Source organism: Saccostrea echinata, unplaced genomic scaffold, assembly GCF_033153115.1.
Source record: "Saccostrea echinata isolate AGI-Se365-2 ecotype Australia unplaced genomic scaffold, CSIRO_AGI_Sech_v1 ptg000027l, whole genome shotgun sequence".
Classification (NCBI taxonomy): domain Eukaryota; kingdom Metazoa; phylum Mollusca; class Bivalvia; order Ostreida; family Ostreidae; genus Saccostrea; species Saccostrea echinata.
Window position 1 is genome coordinate 14,940,784 of NW_026889776.1, and position 26,369 is coordinate 14,967,152.

The window sequence follows — 26,369 nt, forward strand, 5'->3', positions numbered from 1 at the left end:
ATTGCCGACCAATCAACTTATCTGAATGAATAACTTTATCAGTACCATAACTTAGGGACAGAGAAAGCGAATGGTATACATCTCTTCCCAGTACTGCCTGAACTTTTTAAAATTATAACTCACCTCGAACATACCAACCCGGCATCTCATCTGTAGCCATGGACCAAAGAGCTTGGGAGCATAGGAGCTAAAATACATTACAAAGGTTTACCTGTAGTTGGATTAAAACGAGCTGTATAACATTCCTCTGAGCATAGAAAAGTGGCTTAGTAAGGATACACATATCATGAAATATCTCTCTCTCTTTTTTTTAAAAAAAAGAATTTTTTTGCAGAACGCACGCTTACGTTCAATTCCCTCTATTATATGCTCTCATGTGAATACATTGGTAAGGACAGATGCACGGATAAACAGGAAGTTTACATCGGATTCGTATAACAATGAATCCCACCATATCGCATGCCAGAACAAAGTGTGTGCTAAAATTCACAGCATCTGCGAAGAGTAGTTACTGAGAGAACTGCGACGGAAATTTTGTACAGACGGACGCACACACCAGATTTAAACGGTATAACCCCCCCCCCTCCCCCTCAATCTACTTCGGACCGGGGGTTTAATAATATTTCAAAAATCAATTTAGGTATACTACCTACCATACAGATGATGATGAACAAATGCATTTTACAGCTGCACTCTTTTAGCAGTATGGACTTGAAGTGTTCGTAGAGGACACATATTTATTTATGGTGAAATTTAAATCCCACCCTTGAAATTGTCATGGGACTTCGTAGGGTGAATCATAGTGTGACATCATATACATGTATTATTCTTCATGGTTCCTATACCTTCATGTAGCAGTTAAAGTATTTTAAGAAAAAACATCATGGCAAAATGAAGGCTCGCCTTATTGCATCAAAATATCAGAGAATAATTTGATACACGTATCATTGTTACTCTTTAGGCAAAAAGGTCTCATTTACAAAATAAAATAATCTTTAAGGAAACGGCAGCTGCAACGTTATTATTGACAAGCTATCTCAGTACATGTCACGTGGTTGATCGTTCTTGTAACGTGCGGGAATGTGCATGTATGTGTGTATATAGGAATCACCTTCTCTGTCTGTTTGTCCGTGTAAATTTTGTTTAAACGCACTAAAGATTTAACATGGCCGATCTGTAACTGTTGAGCACCATCGAATGCAAATAAGACATAGATAATCCTGCCTACAGTGTGACGTAAAACGTCATAGCAATCAAACAGCTCATCTACATTCAAAAGACATTCAAAGTGATAGACTTTTTATAAGTTCATTCTAGCAAGTACTAGGTCGCTTGCAAGATAAGTTTAAAATATTTGTCTGGGCCTTCACTTTGTAATAAAGAACCACTTGAAACTCTTGATACAAATATTGCTTATGATCCGCGCACTTGCTGAGGACCGACTCAAGGTCATTTCGGCAGTTCAAGGTCACTGGCAGAAAAGTTAAAAAAAAATCTTGGGCTATAACTTTGTAATGGAGTATCATTGGAAGCTCATGTACTTGATACAGAGATTACTAATGATCCGAGTGTGTCCAGACCTTGACCGAAGGTTATTCCGGTAAGTTCAGGGTCACTGGCAGAAAAGTAAAATCTTGTCCGTGCTACCATCTTTGTGATGGAGAATCATTTGAAGTTCATACTTGGTACGGATATTGTTCATGATCTTAGGGTGTGTGATGATTTTGAACAAGGTCATTCCGGGAAGTTCAAGGTCACTGGTATAAAGTGTAAAATTCATGTCTATGATTCTCCAAATTAAAAATTTTCCTTGTCCAAAATTCTTTGAATGATTACTAATGACTAGAAAATATGTCATTTTTTCAACCAAAGTCTATTTGGCAGATTTAACCTCGCGTTTACAAATTACAAATTGGCACTTTTTAAAAAATGTGGCAGGGGGTATTTTTGTGAGCTTGCTCAGAGTACGTTTAGAAAAAGTATTTATTGATATAGAAAACAATTTTTCAAGGTAAAACAAAATATTTTGCTGTCATGTTCTTGATCTAACAAGAGTTGAATTTATCTGCTTTGAAAACATTTCCCTTTTTATTTGAGATGGCGGAGTATACCACTTTATCTTAAAAACTGACTTCGACTTCTTGAGAACAGTGACATTATCGTCATACACCAATTTATGAAACAGTCTCGTATTTTCTTCTCTCTCTTTCTTTTATCCGTAGGTTTGGGGAGCGGAAGCTTTTTTTACCACATGTCTAAAACGACGCACCAAAGTACTACTTTTGTAAATCCTCTGGAACAAAATGCATTATTTTTTGATTAGAAGTTCTAAACTAGCTGACAATTGACAATCTACGTCCGCCAAATTTTGCATAATAAGTTACTGTTGCAGAAGGCCGTATAACAAAAAGGATTTTCAGGAACAAGGTATAGCTTAAGGAGGCTGGGGGGTCAACAAATTAACCACCAGATTTAACTTAATTTTTTAGATATGATATCTTAAGCTGTCAACTATCATTTGGCAAAGAAAAAATTCAAAAATTTTAGTTTTAAAATTTGATCATTTTCTATATCTTCATATGGAGCTCTTCTTCTAAAGGAGATCAATTCAGTCTAAAAATGGCCACAACCCCCCAGCCTCTTTAAAATGTTTTTTTTTTTGGGGGGGGGGGGTACCTCTTTTATTTACATCTGTCAATTTTTGTCACTGCAGAGACTTATGACTTACAACATACCATTTTAATATCATAAAATTTGAAATTTAAAATAAAGGCAATTCGGTAAATAACATGCTTAATGAAACACAAAATCCCGTGATATAATTGTCATATTATGTAATTATGAATAAAACTGATGTCCTTCATGAAACATAAACCATGGACTTCATTTCATAAACAGCTAAATATATAAATTCTTCACTATTTTAAAATTAATCATTACCAGATGTCAAAAAGGACTGACGATAAAAAAATAAACTGTAATATCTAAATTTTGAATAAGTCGTGATGACAAATTCATGTACCAAAAACCGTGTTGGTAAGGTATGGAAAGATCAAAGAACCGCGAACAAAAGTGTTGTTCTGCCGCCTTCCTCCAGGTCAATTTTCAAAAGTTAACATATTTGAATGATTTTTCATATTCATCGACAGTAACCGTAAGTAGCTCTTAAGCTCCTTATACTGTAGATTCCCTATTGTTCGCCAGTGCTTAGTTTCGCAAAACAACTTCTAAACGTCAAACCGTTCACGGTAGCTCAGTAGGTAGAGCGCTCGCTCCGTGATCGGGAGGTCGTGAGTTCGAATCTCGGCCGCGACTGACCTAAGTCGATAAAAAATGGGTAGCAACTGTTCCTTCGCCATGCGCTCGGCACTTTGAAGTGAAAGTTGCGGGTCCTTCGGATGAGATCTTAAAAACCGAGGCCCCGTGTCACGGCAGACGTTGGCCCGATAAAGATCCCTCACTGCTCAATGGCTCTGAGTGCCGAGTAAAGGTTAAAATTTGAAGCCCTTCACCGGTATATGGTGACGTCTCTATATGAGTGAAAAATTCTCGAATGGGACGTAAAACTACATACAATCAATCTAAACGTCAAATCGCAGAACATGAATTTGCGATTGGACTGTTGGTGTAAGGCTTTCCCACCACTTTTAGTGAAAGGTGGGGATATTAATTTGAATCTGTCTGTCCGTTCGTTCGCAGTCTCTGTGTACATATAACACTTTCGTTTCATGGCGATATCTCGAGAAGCCTTTGAGCTTTTACAATGAAATTTTATAATACACAATTCCCTATGGCCTAAAGAAGACCCCCTATCAATTTTGAGGTCATGAAAGAAAAAATGAGCAAGCTCACATACCCCACGCTCCCCCAAAACTCGACAATGCAACAAGTAATGAATGGCACAGTATAATTCAAGACGGGGCATTACTTGCAAAAAATCATCACATCAAAACTTCTTGCATATAAGGACATTCAAATCTTTGTATGTTACAAATTTAATTGGGCTGAAGTTTCTAGATAAATAACGGAATCAAAATTTCTTGGTAATATACAAATCTATACAATATGTCTGAAATAGCTACAAAGTTTCAGGAAATTCAGTGCAGGAGTTATGCTGACAAACTGTTATTTAAATTCCTTAGTGATTTTGATTTGTTAATGAGTGCAAGTCCATGTCCAACACATGATAATTTACACATTTAAATAATTGATGGAAACAAAATAATGATGTAGTCATATGAATTTGTTTATATAATGTACTTATGAAATTATTTAAGACAAAGGAACAATTTGAAAGGGGGGGTTGGTTGGTTGAGAACAACCTAAGATTTTGTGTGTGTGTTTAATCATTGGTATTATGATCTGAAAATCAACAGGGGCCTTTTAAGGTCATAAAATATTTCACATAAAATTTCATTACAAAAGCTGATTCCAGTGGATTTCCCTATTACCTAGCTGGAAATTTTCTTCAATAATAGGCAAAATTCTTAGGGCAAAAATAATGGAATCGGAATTTCCTGGTATAATGCACATCTACACACTGTGTACTAAATATCTGCAAAGTTTGACCAAATTCTGTGCAGCGGTTTATGAGGAGTTGCGCTGACAAACTGTTCACCTCTATTTTCAAGACATGGCCAAAAATCTAGGCTAAAAAGTGCCGAAATTCCCAGAAAAAATAAAAGAATCGGGATTTCCTGGTAATATGCATGTCTACACATTGTGACCTAAATATCTGCAAAGTTTGACCAAATTCTGTGCAGCTGTTTATGAGGAGTTGCGCTGACAAACTGTTCGTCTCTATATTCAAGATATGGCCAAAAATCTAAGTTGAAAAGTGACGAAATTCCCAGAAAAAATAATGGAATCGGAATTTCCTGGTAATATGCACATCTACACATTGTGTCCTAAATACATGTATCTGCAAAGTTTGACGAAATTCTGTGCAGCGGTTTATGAGGAGTTGCGCTGAAAAAAAAACAGGACCGACGGACTGACTGACGGACGGGTCAAAAACATTATACCCCCGCAACTTGTTGCGTGGGGTATAAAAATGTCAAGGTCATAAATTCATACATTGTAAGTGTGTTCACGACGCAACAAATTTTCGGAAAAGTTTATTGGTCAAACTTACAAACCTCTCACCGAGGGTGGAAACTGAATTATACATGTGAGGACAACATTAATTACATAATATAATCTCACAAGACAGTATAAGATAAACACGCTATCGCTTAATATCAAAACATCAAAATAATGACATTCAAGGCACGCCATACTAGAACAAAATATCAGACGCACATATCAGATCATGAAAACAGGCATGAGCATCGCTAACAACATGAAAGCATTATGTTTTATAATTAATCACATGACAAATGATAACTATAAACAATGTACTTACTCTTTAGGGGCACAAACACCAAAATACAGATCAATTTTTGTACGATACATGGCCTATGCCGGAACAAACTGTAAACAAACTATTAATCAAACCAAATCCGGAATCAATTCCGGCGCCACTACATATATTCTGTCTATGTGTAACATTAAGTTTCCAGACGATATCCCAAGAAGCTTTTGCAAGAAAATTTTTACCACAACTCCCTATGGTCCCGTCCGCCCCTCTCAAAGTATCCGCCCCGTTTTTTTTTTATCTTGGCTAAGTTTCATGTTCTAAAAAGTTAATTGGAAATTTGTTCTCAAAAATCAATTGGAAATTTGTTCGCATCGATCACGATCAAAGTTTTAGAGTTACTCCCCGTTTGTATTAGAAGTCGCGTGGCACTATATTTAGCACAGGAGCGAGTGGAGACTTCTTACATATAACAAAGTTTGTCGGTGGACTTTACATGGTAAATCTATTAGAATTGTTTCGTATTGGCTAAATTAGACACCATAGCTAAATTAGACACCATGTGTTGTGTAAAATTTTGACAATATCGAACGTGTCAAGAACGAAAAGTTGGACGTTATAAGGACAGTGATATTTTCAGACAAAGCACAAGTATTTGTTGGTCAAGCGAAAAATACATATTTAGGAAAAGGTCAATGTGAAGTGACGAATAACACGTTAAGTATCAATACGCAGAAAGTATTTGGATCCGCGCCCAATTTCATACAAGCAGTTATGTTTGGCGTATACAAACTTTCTTATAAAATCATTGTTAGAGTGTGATAAACATTCTATATAAAAGAATCTCCTGTACACATTTTAAAGAATAAGCAGTCAAATTTTATATCCATATTGGCATTTACAATGTGAACATTTTGTATAAAAAGATCGTTATGTAGACGTTTACTGTAATAAAAAATAAATTCCACCCACCCGCCCCAATTTTTAGCAAATTAGGACTAACATCTAAACTTCAGAATATGGCTTTAAGAAAGATAGACTGTAATAAAGGATACGTTGGATTTCCTGATTCAAAGTGTTCCTTTTCTTTGATTCCTCAATCAGCATGATGACATTAAACAAAACTTTGTTCACAGAGATCAAAAGATCAAATACATCTTGTCAGTCTTCAAAAAACATATATATAGATAGATAGATAGATAGATAGATAGATAGATAGATAGATAGATTGGATATATATATATATATATATATATATATGTATATATATATATATATATATATATATATATATATACGAGGAAAACATGTGCTACGACACAGTGTAATATCTGTCCTCTTCTTGTTTCGTTCAGACGGTGAAGCGTTTCGTGCAGACCGTGCAAATTCTACTAGAATTTCACAAATTTAAACATATCAAACACTTTTACTTCAACAGATTTGTAGTCATGAACTAAAATCGAAATTGATAAGAAGGGTGCACACATCTTACATTCACCTGATGAGGAGTACGCTCCATCTCAATTCTAAACTTGACAAGTTTCAGGATTTGTACAATAATGGATAAAGGCATAATATGGTAAGGGACAAAAGTTGCTCCTTACAATATGCAGCTTAATTTGTGATCATTTCGAATTTAGAACTTGAAATGATGATTGTTTTGTAACCAGCATTTATTTTGATTCAAAGCATGCAAGGAGGCAACAAGAGGGTTACAGAGTACGGGTAGAACATTTTACCAAATTTCTTCAATCCTGAAGAAATTTCAACCAAATTCAAGTTACTTTTTTCATCGGAAAACATAAAACACAAGCATGCTTTTCTGCGATTTTCACTCACAAGATATATGTGATACTGGTGCACAAAATATTCAAATTTGGCGCGTTTTCTAAATCAAAACAAACTTCAAGATTGAGGAATATTTGAATAAAAATGACAAATTTTGCAAATATTCTATGACCTCTGTGTATCAAATAACTTAATCAGAGATTACAGAGCTCACTTCAACGAATGTTGTCTTTAAGTAAGGCAAAGTCCTACACTAAACTAATAATCTAGTAGTGTGCATCCCTAGATTCAACATTTTTGCAATTTTGGTCCGATGGGGCTTGCAGTTACTTGGGAATGAAACCATCTAAAACTTTAAACTAGTCACTCATCCAGAAAATGTAGGTCAAATCCAGCATCCGAAGCAAGTTTGAAAGTGTTCTTCCCTTGAGCATCATTCATGCAAGTTTGGTTCAGATAGGTCTTTTAGCTTCTTGGCAATGGACCTGCTCCAAAAACTTTAACCTGATCACTCATCCGGAAAATGTAGGTCAGATCCAGCATTCGAAGCAAGTCCAGTAGTTGGCATCCTTATATGCATCATCCTTGCAAGTTTGGACCTCCAAAACATCAGAGGTGGGATCAGGTGCCATGGAGGAGTGAGCATCCCCTGCCGACCGGTCACACCCGCCGTGTGCTCCTTGTCATGACCGGGAAATAAAAATCCGTCAACAATTCAGTGTGTAAATAATGGTCTAACAATTAGTATGAGGAACGTCAGTCAGCATTTGACTCAATGATAAATTGTATTCGCTGACAAGGTCATTGTATCGACCATAGAACTTACGAAATGATGACTTTAAACGAGACTGCTGATATTCATGTTTTATCAACTTGTTTGTCAATAATTTACCTCGTTTTAGAAATTGTACATACGTAGAGCATGCTCTTGCGTATCGAATCTGAGAGATATAAACCCCGTATGCAGGTGAAGGCACATTGCTGCATAAGTAAGGGAAGTTGACGATTAAAAAGTTAAAGTCATAACGTTTATCATAAAGCTTGGATAAATATTACCATTAACGTCTTTTTCAAGTAAAATATCCAAATATGAAACAGATGTGTCAGACTTTGTGGTATCTTTTATCTCAAGCACACCAGGATATATCGTATCGACATAAGAATGGAAATAACCATTGTTAATTGACAGTACGTCGTCGATATATATAAATGTCGAGTTGAAGGCCACAGCGTTTTCTTCTTTTCACGTATAAGATTTTGAACAAATTCTACTTCATATGAATACAAAAAAAGGTCTGCTAATAACGGGGCGCAATTGGTACCCATGGGAATTCCAATAGATTGTTGGAAGACCTGGTCTCCGAAAACCACATAGATATTGTCAATCAGAAACTCAAGCATCTGTTTAATGTCAACTTCCGAGTACTTGTGTGTACATTTTTTTTGAAAAAGCAGCTGTCAATGATATCAAAAAGCCTGGACTTTAATTTATCGTGAGGAATGGTTGTGTATAAAGTTGAAAAGTTGTAAATTTTTAAGCTGTTGATTTTGGTAAAATTTTGTGATTTCATTTTCCAAAAGTTCCTTGGAATTTTTAAGCATCCACATCTGATTTACACCACTTCTCAAATATATTGTTGCAAAGTACTCTTGAAGTTTTTCCTTCACTGTTAATATCTTAGTGAGGAGTAAAGAACGAGGCTTGGTTGAACATTTACTGGAACCCGCTATGTATCTTCTTTTGAAAGGACTTTTATGAAGTAAGAAAGGGAAAGGGAAGTATGAGTATAAGTTGGATTTTTACTTGTAGAATTAAATCCCAAGTTCCTCTAAAATACATTTAATATAATGAGCCTTACAAACAAAGACAATGTTGTTACCTGCTTTGTCAGCAGGGACCAGTACGTACTGATCATGTAATCTATCTAATTCTTTTTTCACTTCTGGATTATTGAATACGGAACGATAGATGGTTCGCATATTGCCTCTCAATCATTTAATGCGCGATTTTAACATACATCTGATACATTTAATCCATTCTGACAAAGTGTCAAGGTCTTCCTTTTCATGTCTGTCCCATCGCCTGGCGTAATCCTCTACAGAATCCATAATATTTATGAAATTCCGACGCCAGTTGAAGGATCGGGGTTCCCTATATTAAGGACCTTAGTGATCTAAGGTCCTCATTATTAACTATATTAACGTCATCAGTAATAACGTGTCCAGCAGGACTATAGTTATAGGGTGAAGAAGAACATGAACACGATGGAGGATTATGTTTCAGATATTTGAAATCCAGGCCCTGTAAAGTTTTATTGTAATTAAATTAAATTTACTTAGAAATGAGATCTGCTCTAAAGACTTTAACCTGGTCACTCATTCGGAAAATAGAGGACAGATCCAGCATCCGAAGCAAGTCCAGTAGTGTGCATCCTTATATGTATCATCCATGCAATTTTGGTCAATATAGCGCTTATAGTTACTTGGAAATGAGATCTGCTCCAAAAACTTTAACCTGGTCACTCATCTGGAAAATGTAGGCCAGATCCAGCATCAGAAGCAATTCCAGTAATGTGCATCCCTAGATGTATCATCAACGAAAGTTTGGTCAATTTAGGACTTAAAGTTACTCGGAAATGAGATCTGCTCCAAAAAACTTTAACCTGGTCACTCATTTGGAAAAGTAGGTCAGATCCAACATCCGGAGCAAGCCTGGAAGTGTGCATCCTTAGATGCATCATCCATACAATTTGGTCAACATAGGACATAGTTACTTGGAAACGAGATCTGCTCCAAAAACTTTAACCTCCTCCAAAAACTCTAACTTGCTCCAAAAACATTAACCTAGTCATTCTTTAGCTGAAATTGCAGCATCTGAAACCTTGACTGGTACAATGAAACACACTAAAGGCATCCTCCATGTACCTCTAATTGATATAGATCATAGGAGTACTTGAAAAGAAATCTGCTCCAAAAACTTTAACCTGGGACGCCTACACCGACGCCTAGGGTATTACATAAGCTCCCCCAACTTCGCTGAGGTGAGCTAAAAATGATTCTTAGCCTATCTATATTGTTTTATGATGAACTAAAGCGTCGTTCTTAGAAACAGCCTAAACCAGAGGCCAAAAACAGGCCTTTGCATATTTAGATCTTATCCTTTGCTCCATATAAATTTTCATTGATTTAAGCATCAAAAGATGGACAAACTAATCAAGAAGAATTCGTTCAATGAATCATGGGACTTCCCTCATTGCAATTTCTTCCCGATTCCTGCACAGAATTTGTGAGATTTTCTCGAAGTTGGTCTTCAAGGTGATATCTCAAGACAAAACTGTCTACCATTTCTCAAATTTTACAATTTCCGATGTTGCTTATCCTTAATGGAAAAGGGACACCTCCTTTGCAGTACGCCCGTGTCTCATAATTTGCAATCACATGAGGCTCCAAGGAAATTATGTCTTTTATACAAAGTAATTTATGCAAGGTACGTTAGCATATCCATGTTGAGCAAGGGAATCTATGCCCCCCCCCCCCCCCATCCCCGAACATTTCTAAAATATGTTACAAAAAAATTTGATGTTCAAGAAGAGAAATAACTCTAGCTATTGTTGCAATGCTATATTTTTTTACTGAAACGTTCATTCAGCATTTGCACAAATTTTCAAACAATTTTCTATAATCCCTTTTCACCTGTATATAGTATGCTTATTCTCCATCTAATACAGGCAGCGGTGCTATTATCGAAGGAGTGAAAAAAAATATAGACATTTTTTAAATAATATAACAATTAAAGAACGTTAGTGGTCAGACATGCATTAAAAATGCATGCAATGAATGACAAATTGTGTTTTACCTCAAATACATGTTGATGACATGAAGGAAAACAAGAAATTGAATAAAAGTTAAAAATTTAATTAAAAAATTATTTTCCAAAATCAATGGCTTCAAAGCTTCTTTTTCCAGAAACACTGGTTGGACACCGCAATTACAAGTTACTTTCTTAATCTATTTAACATGAAAATCGGAATATAAGTGATATACATGTACATAAAATAGCATTTACCACACATGGAAAAGCAATTCAGGGACACATTTATGCAAATTTGAGCACGAAAATTAGATTTTTTTAAAAAAAAATTATAATATTGTTAAGTGTTAATGCTCAATAAATAATGAAACTAGAAAATCAATTAATAATATGTGTAATGATGATAATATAATAAAAATAGTCAAGCCTAGTATGAAACATGCATTCAAAGTATACACATAGATAATGACACAAAAACACAGTTACATAGTAACACAGACACTACAGAGAACATAACATTTAATACAACACATAAAGGATAAGTAAAAAATGAAAAGATATAAAAAAATAATACGAGTTAAATAAATACCAAAAAGTTTTGAAAAAAAAGTCTGTCACTATAAATTAAAATACTTGCTTTCATCTTCAGGTTACATGTCACACACAAACAAAAAATCATGCTTACAGATTCTCTACTCTGTGAAAATTATGCAGAAATTATAAATGTAATTGAAATCAATTAATATGAGAGAATATTTTTTTCAGTGATGTTCTTTGTAACCCTTGCATTATCATTCTTTTCACGTAAAACTTTTTGAAAACCCTCTACCCTTCCCTTTCACTAGCAACTTTCAAGTGTACATAGGAAAAACCAGACATTGAATTTTTTTAAGCAAGTATTTAGAAGGACAAGAGACTCCAAAGGCATTAAGGTCATTAAAAGTTCCTCTGTCTTGTTCTTGTGAAGTATGCTGGCTTCCACAAAATCAGTGCTTTAACAAAAGGTCTTCAGAAACCTCGTGGTGCCAAGCTAAAGTTTGGAGAGCTTTAGCATCCTTTAAAGCTGAATAGACTTCAAAAGTTGTTCGCAATGTCTTGCCGCTGACATGACTTTGAAGTTTGTAAGTAGTGCAATTGGTCAACTGTGTGGCAACAAATCCTAATACTGCTGCCATTAAACCACTATCGGGATGTTTTAAAACATTTCTAATTACGACAATCGAGTCAAATGCTTTTCCATTATGACTCGCAAGCAACGGTTTATAAAACCTTTGCAACCAGGTATTAAATTCTGTCAGACAAGTTCAATGTCTGCCGAGTCAACTTTCTTTTGTTTATTTAGCAGAAGCCCACTCTCTACGTGGAGTCAAGTAACAGCTAACGCTCTTGCATCAAAGGATGATTTAGGAAGGACATATATGTATCTATTGAAACTTTCTTCACCACACAAACAGGCTAAATTGTACAATGTCAGCAGCTGGACCTATTTAAAAAAAATTACAATTGATATAAACTTACGAAAAAAAGAAACGAAAACCTTTATATTTTCACATATTGACAATAACAACATTATCGAGTTCATCAACATCGTCATCATAATATTCATTTCTTCGCTGTCTGATAAAAGAGATCGATGTTCATCAGCAGGAACTAAAAATGTATATATTATATTCATCAATATGCCTGAATACACAAGGTGAATTATATATCATGGAAAGGAAACGCAAATATATGATACTATTTTGAAAAGAGAGAATTTTATTGTCCATCACTGTACTATTTATGTTGACGTGGATATATCAATGAACAAAAAATTTACCTGTTACAAATGAATGATCCTGTTGCAAAACATTAATGGTCTGCTTTAATTCATTCAGCTTCTCTTCGATTCCCACATCCATTGTTTACGATACATTGTCGCTCTCAGTTTACCACTTATTTTTTCATTGATAATCAGACGCCGCCTTCAAGCGTGTATGAGACTCTCCGTGAATGAGGAAGTTTTTATTTTGCAGATCAATTGTAAAAATATCAAAAGTTTTCATATTTTTGGGTACTAATTTTTGATAATTTATGAGAAAAATATTAGTTGTTGAACATAGTCATTTTTATAAAAATATTGCTTATATGGTATATCATTTGTCAGGATATGTCCTATTACAGTTTTCAAGATACATGTAGGACCCTTTTTTTATATTGCAGATCAATTGTACATACATTAGATGTGTGCATAGAACTTGAATTTTAATGTATTAATTTATGAGAAAAATGCCCCTTGTTGAACTTATGGTCAAGATCAAGTAAACGAGTTTAGACTGTCTATTTGTACTTCACTGTACCCGTACTTTACGGCTATAAAAGAATTATGTAGAGGTGAAGCATTTTCATGGAATTCAATTTGAAATCATGTCAAAAGTAACCCGATACTTCAAATCTATTTAATACCTTTTTAAAGAAGAAGTCAAGAAGATATGATTGTATGTTTTACGTCCCGTTCGAGAATTTTTCACTCATATACAGACGCCAACATATACCGTTGAAGGGTTTCAAATTTAGACCTTTACTCGGAACTCAGGGCCATTAAGCAGTGAGGGTTCTTTATCGTGCCAATACCTACCGTGACACTGGGCCTCGGTTTTAAGGTCTCATCCGAAGGACCCGCAACTTTCACTTCAAAGTGCTGAGCGCTTGGCGAAGGAACAATTCCTACCTATTTTTTTTTATCGAATTAGGTCAGTCGCGGCCTTGATTGAAACACACGACCTTCCGATCACGGAGCGACCGCTCTACTGACTGAGCTACCGTGACGGCTTAAGAAGATATGAAAAACGGTTTTTTGAGAGATTTTAGGTAATATTTTTGTACATTTCCTTTGTCTGAGATGGGTGAAAACTCTCCTATTCATACCAGACTTTTTCATTTCATTTTTTACTAAGAATGGCAGTTTAAAATATGTTGCGTTTACCTACATATAATGTCCCGATACACCTTATTTTACAAAGCTATATTTGTAAAAGGTCATTTAATGAAATTATTTCTAAAATTCGAGAAATCTGTGGGTTTTTCATTTATTTATTATTTCATTTACTAGATCTTGACTTTCAGTCATTTTTATGCAAAATATTGCATACAGGGTACATTGAAATTGTTGGGATATAACCTCCTATAATTTTCAGAATCTAAAGTTCTATAATTTATGTGAGAAATACAGTAACTGTTCACATAAAAGAAAACCCCGTTTGGAGCTTCATGCCTTACTTCAATAATTGTGTTTATCATCTGAAAAAGAGGCCTACGGGCATTAACAGTCACCTGAGTATAATACAAAAATGTAAAGGATCCATAGAAGTATAAAATTAAATAAAGTAAACTGGAAGGTGAAGCTATGTTGACCAAAAGCAAGAGAAATAGGATGATCAGTGATCAACAAATAATTACTTAAGTTCTGAGTAACAAATTTTAAAGTAAATCTGTTTCCTTGATTCCTTTTATTACCATCACCGTGTAAGGAAACACAACAATAGTGCTTAAGCACTATTAGTAAAACTATCTCATTCCATATCACTTTGACCTATTTTGATATTTGAGGAAAATTCAATGTACACGTACAGGTACTTTTGTTGCATTTTTATTCTATTATTTACAAGTCTACCTCTAAGAACAAGAAATATCACAGATTTTAAATGCCTTTTCTTTGTATTTGATGTTGCAAATTCAGGGCAAATATAAAAGGAATTTTTTTTACAAACACCCTTTACATTCCGCATTATTTTTAACTTGTATTTAGATTTTATTTATTTATATTTATTTAAAATGCACCTTAACCATGCTGTAAAATGCATCAGCAATTTGAAGTATTCTGTCAGCATTTCTATCTTCATAATTTGGAAAATACGAGTTGAACAGACGTTTGACATGAAACATTAACCACGGGTTTTATTTCATATACAGATAAATATACCATATTTACCCAATTTTAACAGACATAATGTAACAGACGTGAAAAAGATTTAAAGTCTATCTATAATCAATATCTTTTATGTAATCTTACATAATCATACACAAATCATATATCAAATCTACACTATTTCAACATGCGTCATGTAGCAGCCGTCTAAAAGATGTGAAATCAAAATCTTGTATATTATCTTACATCACCATACACAGATATTATATCATATCTATACAGTTTTAACATGCATCATGTAGCAGACGCCAAAAAGATGTGAAGTCAATCTTTATCAATATCTTTTATACAGTCTTGCATCATCGACAACAGATGTCATTGTAGTTTTTGGCCGAACCCTTGTTTGTGCACACCTAGATCAACTGAGGTCTTTGCATAACAATCAAAATGTAGCCCAGCAAGCAAATTCAAAGGATATGAGCAGTCTCGTTTGAAGTAATCATTTCGCAAGTTTTATGGTCGATACAATGACCTTGTCAGCAAATACAACCTATCAGTTTTCATACTAACTCTTAGGTTATTTTTACACACTGAATTGTCTACGGATTTTCCGTTTTCCCAATCATGACAATGAGCACACGGTGGGTGTGACCGGTCGGCAGGGGATGCTCACTCCTCCATGGCACCTGCTCTCACCTCTGATGTTTTTGGAGGTCCGTGTTTGCTCTACTCCCGATTTGTATTGTCTAAATGGACTTTGAGCTTGAGTATTGATCGATATCTCCACATTTCATGTCTACTCTAAAATGCTTTGAATTAATGTCAGAGTATTAAATACATGATGGATATTTAAGGTTAGAAAATTAGGTACTCAATATGGGTCGGATACCTTAAAAATCCTTTCTCCCTCTGTATATTTAGCAGATAAACTAGGTGCATGGTTATGATGAGCAAGATGCCTCTTCCAAATTTTGAAATTTGTGGCCCCAGGGTCAGGGGTTCTTGTGTTTGGATGCTTCTCCTCCATGGCACCTGATCCCACCTCAGATGTTTTAGTCCATGTTTGTTCTGTTCCTGATTTGTATTGTTTGAATGGACTTTCAGTTTGGGAGGGGGTGTTTTCGGTTGATTTTATAGTGAAAATGCACTCTTTAATTGAAAATCTTCTTCTCTGATCCTGCGTATTAAGTAAACAAATTAAATGTATAGTTATGATGAGCAAGTGTGTCTTCCAAAATTGTAAATTTCATGGCCCGTAAGTCAGGGGTTCTGATATTACGGCGGGGCTCTTTTTTTCCTATCGATTATAAGGTTAAAATGAATTAATTCGCTAAAATCTTCTCTGCTCTATGATCCTGTGTATTAAGCAGAGATGACAGTCACAGGAAACATGCAGATGCATCCCTTTTAATATTGCACAGACAAAAAAAAACAGTATTCAATGGAATTATGCAAAATGTATTGAATGAAATTTTTGGAACTCAAATGTAAATGGCAATGTCAAAAGTCGTTTTAAGTCCCATGAGGACTTGTCATCCTTTATGGTAGAATCCTGTTATGCTATTTCTTTCTTGAGCATTTTGATATATATGCATAAAAATAGAGAATTTATGCATTTTCAATATCTAATCTATAGAGCCCTGCCATAACACCAGAACTCCTGACCAAGAGGCAATGAAATTCACAGTTTCAAAAGAGGCATCATTGCTCATCATAACCATGCACGTAGTTAAATAATAAATACTAAATGCTAAATACCCAGTAGCAGATTTAAAAAAATCGAAGAATGTATGCATTTTTTCACTATGTAATAAATAGCGCCCTGCTCTAAATCCAGAAACCCTAATCTAGGGGCCATGAAATTCACAATTATGGAAGAGGAACCCTCGCTCATCATGACTGTACACTAAGTTTTTCTGTGGGTCTGGGTATTTCGCAGACAAACTAATTGCATGGTTATGATAAGCAAGGATGCTTCTACCAAAATAATAAAATTCAAAGCCCCTGGGCCAGTTAGGCTTCTATAGCGTGAAAATGCAATATTTCGTTGAAAATGTTTTTTCTGTCCCTGTGTATTTAGCAAACATAGTTAGTGTATGGTTAAGTAAGGGTGCCTTTTCCAAAATTTCGAAATTCTCGACCCCTGAGTCTTGGACCTCTGGTGCTAGGGCGAAGCCCTATTTATTTGTTGTCCACTGAGAGAAAATATTCCCTTTGTTAATAACTTACGTAATTAATAAATTTTTTGTCGCCCGCCTAGGCGCAGTGGTTAGAGCGTTTGCACTAGAGTGGCGATGTAAGGAGTTGATCCTTACGTTACGGGTTCGAATCCACTGTGGGACGCGGAGACCGGTCCTTCGGACGAGACCGTATAAACCGAGGTCCCGTGTCGCAGTAGGTGCTGGCAAGAAAAAGATTCTTCACTGCTCATTGGCCCTGAGTGCCGAGTATAGGTCAAAATTTGCAGCTCTCCACCGGCGTGTGGTGGCGTCTCCATATGAGTGAAAAATTCTCGAAGGAACGTTAAACACTTCCTGTCAACTTCACACGTGTATTTAATTGCCAACATACTTAATAATTTTTTTTCTAAATACATGTTTTAATTACCTCAGAATCTGTACAATTATGTTTTTTTAAAAATATTTTACAAAACACACTTAACATAAATGTGTGAGGGACTTCTTGTTTAATTTTAATTAAAAGATAATTTATATACTGAATCGTCGCTGATTTCAGATGAAGGAGGGGGGGGGGGGGACTCTGTAGAACAAAAGCAAACGATGTTGTTTGGAATCTTAATTTTCCTCAGTATTCATTTTCATAGATCATAACACATGTAATACGGTTCTAAGCTCGGCCTTCGACCTAAAGTTCCATTCTACATTCACTATCAACAGCGGTAGCAATATATAATTGTATTATTAATATTTACTATATTTATTTATACTTCACAACCAATGTAATATATATTCAGAGCTTCATTCAAAGTCAATGATCAAAATGATTATGCGATAAATTCATTCAAAACACCTCTTCCGAGAAAAAAAGGGGAGGGGGGGGGGGGCGCTAGTAAGAGTACGATCACGCTAAATAAAGCAAGTTTAGACACTACATGAGTTATTAAAGTATAAATCAATATATTAAACTTGAGTGAGGATGTAAATGCATCATTATATACTTGCCGTATTCCAGTTATAATTATTTATATTGTCTTGTTTTAGGAAAATAGATCTTTCTTGAATAGTTGTCTTGCCGCAAACTGAAAAAGGGTATCTTCATAAAACTGTTTCAGGATTCAGTGTGAGTTTTAACACTAAGTATTTAAGGTATTTTTGTGTGTGTTTATGAATATTGAACAATTTATTTATTTTATTCCCCTTGACCAGGGACTTGTATACGTCCCTGCTTTGACCCTTTTCCTCGGTCGTAGGGTCTGGCTGATTTGAAATCTCAATTACGCATTAAAATCGGTTTCTGATTAAAACTGGAAAGCTCCGATGCCAAGGTCTACATGTACGAAGCCCAATTCGTCAAAAGTCTACAACTACTGCGACATATCTAGGCTACTATCGACGTTGTTCTCGAAGTAAATCTGTTGACATCTATATTGACCCGCTTATTTGGTCCATGTAGTGCCATCACGCCTACACAGTCTCGTTATCGATGACTTCGATTTTCGCTTGATTGTATTTGCAAAAACAGGTACTACTAGGCACTTTGAAAGGACTATAACTCCAGTGATTGTGCATAGATTTCGATGCCTTTTTATCTTTGGTTTATTTCGCGGGGATCTTTAACATTTAAAAGAATAGTGATAAATTTCAATTACCCTTTAACTTGAAAAGTGCTGCTGCTTTCCCGAAATCGAGAGCATTACTTAACAAATATACAAAATACTTGGTAAAGGTCACAAATATTTCAACTTGAGCCCAATAACTTGAAATTTAAACTAATAAAATGCGAATTCTATTTAAAGCAGCGGTTTTTTCTTGAAACTACAAGATATGTAGAACCAATTGATCAATTAAATTTTTAATATGTAGTAGAGTATGCCTTTGCGATATTGAGTGCATTACATGCATTACAACTTATATGCATTTATCACGTGAATGTCAAATAAGGTGACCAAACTACAGAGACGTGCCACAACTGATGCAACATTTTCCCGAATTTTTTTGTTGTTTGTTTTTATTCTCTCTGCATTTTGAGATGTAATTCTTAATTAACACACTTTTAAAAAACAATTTGGGTTGGCACAAATTATATGGGGTATGATTTCCCCTTGCATCCAATTTCAGTTGCTTCCCTTGTTTGAACTCTCTAGTGTTTTCATTGAAAACAATGGAGAGCAGACGACAAGAAATGCCAAGGGAGTAAAGAAAACTGGCTTTAGATTTGTACCTACGAGGTGAAAAACAAAATAATTTGGCAGAGATATTTTCTGTGAATAAATCTACAATTTCTAGGCTTGTGAAGAAATATAATAATGGGGAAAATATGAAAAAAGAGCTCCAATAGGAGTAGGAAGAGTCTGATTGATGAGAGGGGTGACAGAATTTTGATTCGGACAGTGATGAAGAATAGAAGACAGACTTTGAGTGAAATTGTGGATAAATTTAACCAACATGCTACTCACAAAGTGTCTGTTAGGACTGTTCAGAGGAAACTCCATTCTAATGGAATTCATAAACACAAAGTAAGGAAAACCCTCACTGTGTCAGAAATGAACCGAAAACGCCGTGTTCAATGGTGTAAACATATGAAAATTCATTAAGTTGATGACTATTGGAGAAAAGTTATTTTTTCCAGATGAAACTCGGATAGTGATATCAAATGAAAATCGTCTGTATTTGTGGACAACTCAGGATGACGCGTATGGAAATTCATAATTTTTATTCCAGGATGACAATGCCCCCTGTCATGCCTCACAGTTGACTACAGCTTGGAAACTTGAGAATGATTTAGATTGTCTTGACTGGCAATCACAATCACCTGACCTCAACATCATCGAAAATGTATGGCTAATTTTAAAATTTCGACTGAGAAAATCACTGCCAGCAATTAAATCCAAAGATGATTTGATCTCTGAAGTTTTGAATATTTGGTCCTCTCTAACTGTCCCATATATCAGAAACTTATATCAGACAATTCCAAGGAGATTACTTGCTGTAATTTCCGCTAGAGGTCACATCAGTAAATACTGAAAATATCAAGTAAGTGTCTTTAATAGTTTTTGGTTCTGGTGTTTTGAAAAGGCAAGACAGTTTGTCTAGAAACAATGACATCAAGGAAAAGTTGCATCAATTTTGGAACGTCACTGTAGATTCAATGAAGAGTAAGGTATACTATGTTGTTTCAATTAATATAAAAGTCATGTGATAAAATAATAGCTTAACAAAAAATATTCAGTTTAAAAAGGTGTCTATTTATCCTTGTCTATACTCAGTTGATTTCTCACAGTACGCCTAAACAGTGCTGCGTGGTATAAAATGGTTAAAATTCATGACAGCTAGGTTTATAATTTTCTAATGGAAAAGTATTGGATGTCCACATTTTAGTAAACGATTACTTATGACAGGAGGATATGTCATATTTTTTAACCCAAGTCTTTTTGACAAGTTCAAGGTCACATTTACAAAATTTGAATAGGAACTTTAAATAAATTGCAGCGGGGGAATTATTTATTGAGCTCGCTCACAGTATCTCCAGTTTTAATACATATCTGGATCATTTACAAGGGTGTAGTCGCCCGCATGGCGCAGTGGTAAGAGCGTTTGCTGTAGAATCGCGGCGTAAGGAGATGATCCTTACGTCGCGGGTTCGATTCCCACTGTGGGACGTGAAGACCGGTCCTTCGGATGAGACCCTTATAACTGAGGTCCAGTGTTGCAGTAGGTGCTGGCAAGAAAAAGATCCCTCACTGCTTACAGCTTGCCCGAGTGCATAGTATAGGTCTAAATTTGCAGCCCTCCACCGGCAACTGGTGACGTCTCAATATGAGTGAAAAATTCTCGAAAGGGTTGTTAAAACAAAACAATCTAGCAATACAATACATTATGCTCAGGTGATTTCAAAGGCCCAAGGGCCTCTTCTTTATGTGTGAAATTCGTCAAGGAAATAGCCTTTTTTAAATTGTTAAGGACCTTCTATACATAGGCAATTTCGCCACATATGATCCACATATGCATTGCCTTTCATATGAGAATCATATGAGGATCATATGAGAATCATATGTATATACAATCATATGAGTATCATATGTGGCGAATCATATGTGGATCATATGAATACGCATATGTGAATCATATGAAGCAATATACATATGATACACATATGAAAGTTCCTGCATATGAGAATCATATGCATACTTTGAGAATTATCATATGAGAATCATATGAAACAGATCTGTGTGTGTATATTTATTTGTCCTTGTTACAGTCCCTGAAACGTTCTACTTTCCCATTTTTCCGTTCGCTCACCGTTCGTTCACCGTGCGTTCACCGTTCGCTCTCCGTTCACAGTTTTGCGTTCAGCGTTCACCGTGCGCTCGCGTTCACCGTTCACAAAGCGTTCACCGTTCGCTCTTCGTTCGTTCACTTTGCGTTCACCTTGCGTTCAGCGTTCACTTATCGTTCAGTCTTCAGTGTCATTCGGAACTCCGAAGTGAAAGGACTTATCTTTTTTTAAGTAAGGATTTACAGGTTTTGAATTTAATAAATAAATACCGTGTTTAAAGAATAATTATTTCATGGGGAAAAAATTATCTACAAAATTAATTTTTATTATTCTAATTTAGCTGTTAGGTTATTTATAAAATTTATCTGGAAAATAAATGTTGTTATAAGTACATACATGTACCTATGTAGAACGATGCTGAAAAATTAAATTTAAATACGGGCAAAATACTGATACTTCAAGCACTGCAACATTTTGTTGTTATGTTAAGGACGACAAATCGTTAATAGATAGAAAATAATCGAAGTCAAATAATTTACCAACTGCAGCAAAAATACGAAAATATTTATTTCTATCACATTTTTAAAAAAAATAATACAGAAATACATGTTAGAACTTTTTCTGAGAATGATAAACAGTGCTGCGGATATCCAGTTACTTAATTATCTTTAGAGCGAATTAAATTGATAGTGTGGTTTAAAAAAATATTTGTTTAAAATGCAATACATTAAAGATTTTTTTTTCAACTTTACATATATAAAGTCTTTAATTAGAGAGAGAGAAATGCCTTCATAACATGATTATCATTTATATAACCAAAGTGATTCTTCAGTAATGATATTTTTCATCGTAACTTTAAATGTTTTTCATTCGATATTATTAAGAGCCCCTCCCACCCCCCCCCCCTTTCCCCTAAATCGGTTACTTAGTTAGTATTTCCAGTATATTTTAATTAACTTTTAAAAAGAAGTTAATGTGTTTTGTAGCAAACAAACATGCATCTAAACAAAGTCATTAAACAATAGTAGTTCAAAATATACATGTGCCGGCGGTGATATTTTAAATTGGCAGGGAGTATGTTTCAAATTCAAACGGCTTAATTATTCCAAGTATTTATTCCCAATGTATTTCATTTATTTATTTATTTATTTATTTTTAGAAATGTTGGAATCAGATCTAAAAATGATAAGGAAAAATGTTAAAACTTCTTGGAAATACTAACACTTTGCCTTCGGTGTGACGAGACTTTCACACCTGCACAGTGTCGAATGATTTTGATTGACAGGTCATGCACGTGGACTTCGTGTGAACTTGAAGTAGGAAAATAAAAACCTATTATGACTGTAAAACAAATCGATTTGTTGATTTAAAAAATGGTTACTTTCACTGCTTGATATGTTTAGAAAAAAATTTAGAATTTTTGTTTGATATAGGTACAAACATTTGAGGAAAGGGGGGGCTAAAACCGAATCTCTCTCTCTCTCTCTCTCTCTCATTTGTCTGTTTAATAAAAACTATGACAGCATATTACTTAAATATCAAGTTGTGAAAATTTAATATATAACAAATAATATGATTGCCTCTTTGTATCATCTTGTCCGAGTATAATCACGGCCGGGAAATGTCTACAGATACATGTAGAAGTCTGCTTAATAAATCATCATAAAACTGACACATAAATATATTATTGCATTAAAATTTTAAAATACGAGTGTATTTATGCAATACGTCCACATACCTTTGTAAAAAAAAAATTCTTATTATTTTACACGGAATCGCTTTATATGGTTGTTACAACCATTGTAATTCATTCTATAAGTCCGTAGTTTTTCCGTAGTTTTCTCTTCCGTAGTTTTCTCTTCTAAAATCCACATTATTTGTAATGGTTTTATATATAAAATAAGAATAAACATATTTATTTTACAACTAGATTAATTTCATCTGTTATAACACAGCGTTTGGTAACAATTACAATGTTTTACAGCGATAAAAATCGTATTATCAAAAAGTTGAATTTAAACATCGTACATATGTGCAGAAAATATTGTATGAAACTTAAATTAATAATTTTACTTAATGTGCATGTATCGTCTTTCTTAGGACAATTTTCACTGATTTGTTTATTTATTATTTATTTTTTAGCACCAGGCATTAGAATACAATAGAATAGTTTCAATGCAAGGAAAAGATCAGAGGCATTTCGAATAAATCGTTCATCTTGCGTTCACCGTTCGTTCACCGTTCACTTTGCGCTCGCGTTTGCGCTCCGTTCGCGTTCTGCGTTCGCTCACCGTTCAGCGTTCACACATCGTTCACCAAGTTGCGTTCAGCGTTCACACATCGTTCACTCACCGTTCGCTCTGCGTTCGTTCACCGTTCGTTCACCGTTCGCTCACCGTTCAAGTGGGAAAGTAGAACGTTTCAGGGACTGTATAAGCAGGTAAAATTCATTTTTATTTTAATTCAATGAGATAAAAAAAATACGTTTATTCACTGTTAATCAGTTAACACTTGAGTAATTTCATATTAAGCTTAATATGAATAAGTTGGTGTTATATTTTAACAAGTAGACTGCATGATTAAAAAATAATTTCAATAACATATATCAAGATGTGTAAATTTAAATGTATATTTATTTAAAAGAATCAAGATGTTCATTTCCTTAAGAAGCTTGGATAAAAAGGGAATAAGTACTCTGTTAACCCCCCCCCCCCCCCAAAAAAAATCCTTTCATAAAATTCAAAATTTGTTTTCTTGAAAAACAAAATTCATCAAGAATAAATTGATTTGTATTTTATCCAAAAACCGTTATGGTTGGTTTTATTTTATGAGTAAAATTAAAATCATTCCACATTTTATTTACGGACCGGTTTCGGTTTTTATCAGATGAAAGTGTACGTCATGTTTGACGTCACTTCTGCAGCAGAAGAGTTGGGTGTTGAAAAAAGTAAGTGATTTCGGATACGTTTTAAAAGACTTTTTAAAGGCCAGTTCATTGTGTTTAGATCATTTCATTACGGTAACAGATCCGTATAAACTTTCTAGTACTCTCATCACTTGTATATAATTGTTAAATTAATGCAGTTCGTAAAAAGCCGATAAACCTAGTGATCAATAAATTACTTATTGAATGAGTACGGTAATTTTGTTAGTTAACGACGAATGTTTAGGCCATTTAGCATCACTTATTTTTCAGATTTATTTCCCTTTTGTTAATAGCTACGCTTGATATTTATATTCGATATGAAAGTGAAAGTAGAAACTTTGTAAAGCAGTTAACGTAAAATGTTTGTTGAGATCGTTATTCATTCGGTTCTTTCATCAAATGAATGAGAAACGTGTTTTAAATAATGTATTTAGGAACTGAGTTCAGTGTCACAGTGCTGTTTTTGTATTTTTTATTTTTTTTTGTTCAAAGAACCCCAAAGCTGATTAGACTGACGATTGAACACAAAGCTGGTTTGGCAGACGATGCATGATCACAATGCAGGTAAAAATAAATAAATAAATACATTTATCATCACAGTATATATAAGTAATGACTTAAACATATATCAAAAACTAAATAAATCCAACTCTTTTTCTATAGAACAAATCCAGCACACTAATAAAATATATATACATGTATAAGTATGAAAACATATGAAAATATGTAAGTCATATATTATAGAACTTGCTGGCTATAAAAACTATGAAGAACTATAAAACTATACATTATCTTCTGGGGGATAATGACTTTTAGCTTAATCAGACATTCAAGGTACTATTACATGTGCATTGAAAGTACATTGTATACATTTTCATGTACTTTGGTTAATGATTTGGGGGTCTGCATCAAGCAGAAATGGATTATATATATTATATGTATTATTTTTTTTATATAGATTAAAAATTTGCAGAGAGAATGTCAATTGGCTTAAAAAAAGATTTAACATCAACCCCTGGATTTCTTTTAAGGATACAGAAGTACAGGTATGATGAATACAAATGCTAGCTAACTACATGTATTTTGCAAGAATTGTGCATTTAAGTAGATGCACTGAGCATTTAAGTAGATGCACTGAGCATGTATGTCATGTTATATGAAACTAATAAAGTTTATAGTCAATATGTATAATAGTGAAGCATTTTTTCTTGAAGAATCTTAGTATGTGTTTGATGTATAGAAAAATAAGTGAAAAATGCATTGCTTTATTCATTCAGGAGATGCTCAGCAATCTGGCATAGAAGGCTGGCTGGACATGAAATGTTATGGGAGTTATGTCTAGCTTTGGATCCACTGAATTCACATATTACAGAAATCAGATCAGAGCAAAGGTGTGCACACATTTTATTTATATATGTTACATATCATCCTAAGAAGTATCAAAGTCTATTGCTAAATTGAATTACCTTGTCAAAACAAAATTTTGCACTGCATTCCATTTAAGCTATACATTGTGAATTGAATTGTTTAGAAAAAAATGTTTTAGCTGATGGGTAACAAAGAAGTTGATGTAGAGGGTCCCTCCATTAAGTCTCTACATAATTATCGATGAAAATGTTTCCTTCCTCCTACAATTATGCTAACAAATCCAGAGAGGGAATACTTCACACTGATGCTAGTATGATGCTAGTATGAAAACAGTAAGAGTCAATATTTTAAATTGTAAAAATATTGAAGTTAAACTTTAATGTATGGCACGCCAAATTCACAAAAATGAGCTAATCATAGTTTCACAGTTGATAAACTAGGTTTATCGACTGTAAACTCTAGTTTACGGACCGTAAACTACAGTTAACGATGATAATCTATATTTCACATCTGTAAACTATAGTTTACACGATAATCTATGTTTCACAAGCGTAAACTATAATTAACACGGAAAACAATCATTTGCTACTGCAAAATATAGTTTATCTGATAAATATAGTTTCACGGTTTGTAAACTATGATTTACAACTCTAAACTATACTTAACAAATGTAAATTATAGTTCAGGGTTTGTAAAGTATACTTTAAAGACATACAAAGCGCCAAATTCACAAAAATGCGATAAACATATTTTTACA

At 34.4% G+C, this 26,369-nt stretch overlaps 1 long non-coding RNA gene across 1 annotated transcript; it reads left to right on the forward strand.

The window, feature by feature from the left end:
* The first annotated feature begins 24,737 nt into the window (after window positions 1-24,737).
* Window positions 24,738-25,938, forward strand: LOC133193400 (uncharacterized). Its single transcript, XR_009721932.1, has 4 exons — window positions 24,738-24,808; window positions 25,203-25,290; window positions 25,522-25,635; window positions 25,791-25,938. It is a non-coding gene; the product is annotated as an uncharacterized LOC133193400 (long non-coding RNA).
* The last annotated feature ends 431 nt before the right edge of the window (window positions 25,939-26,369 follow it).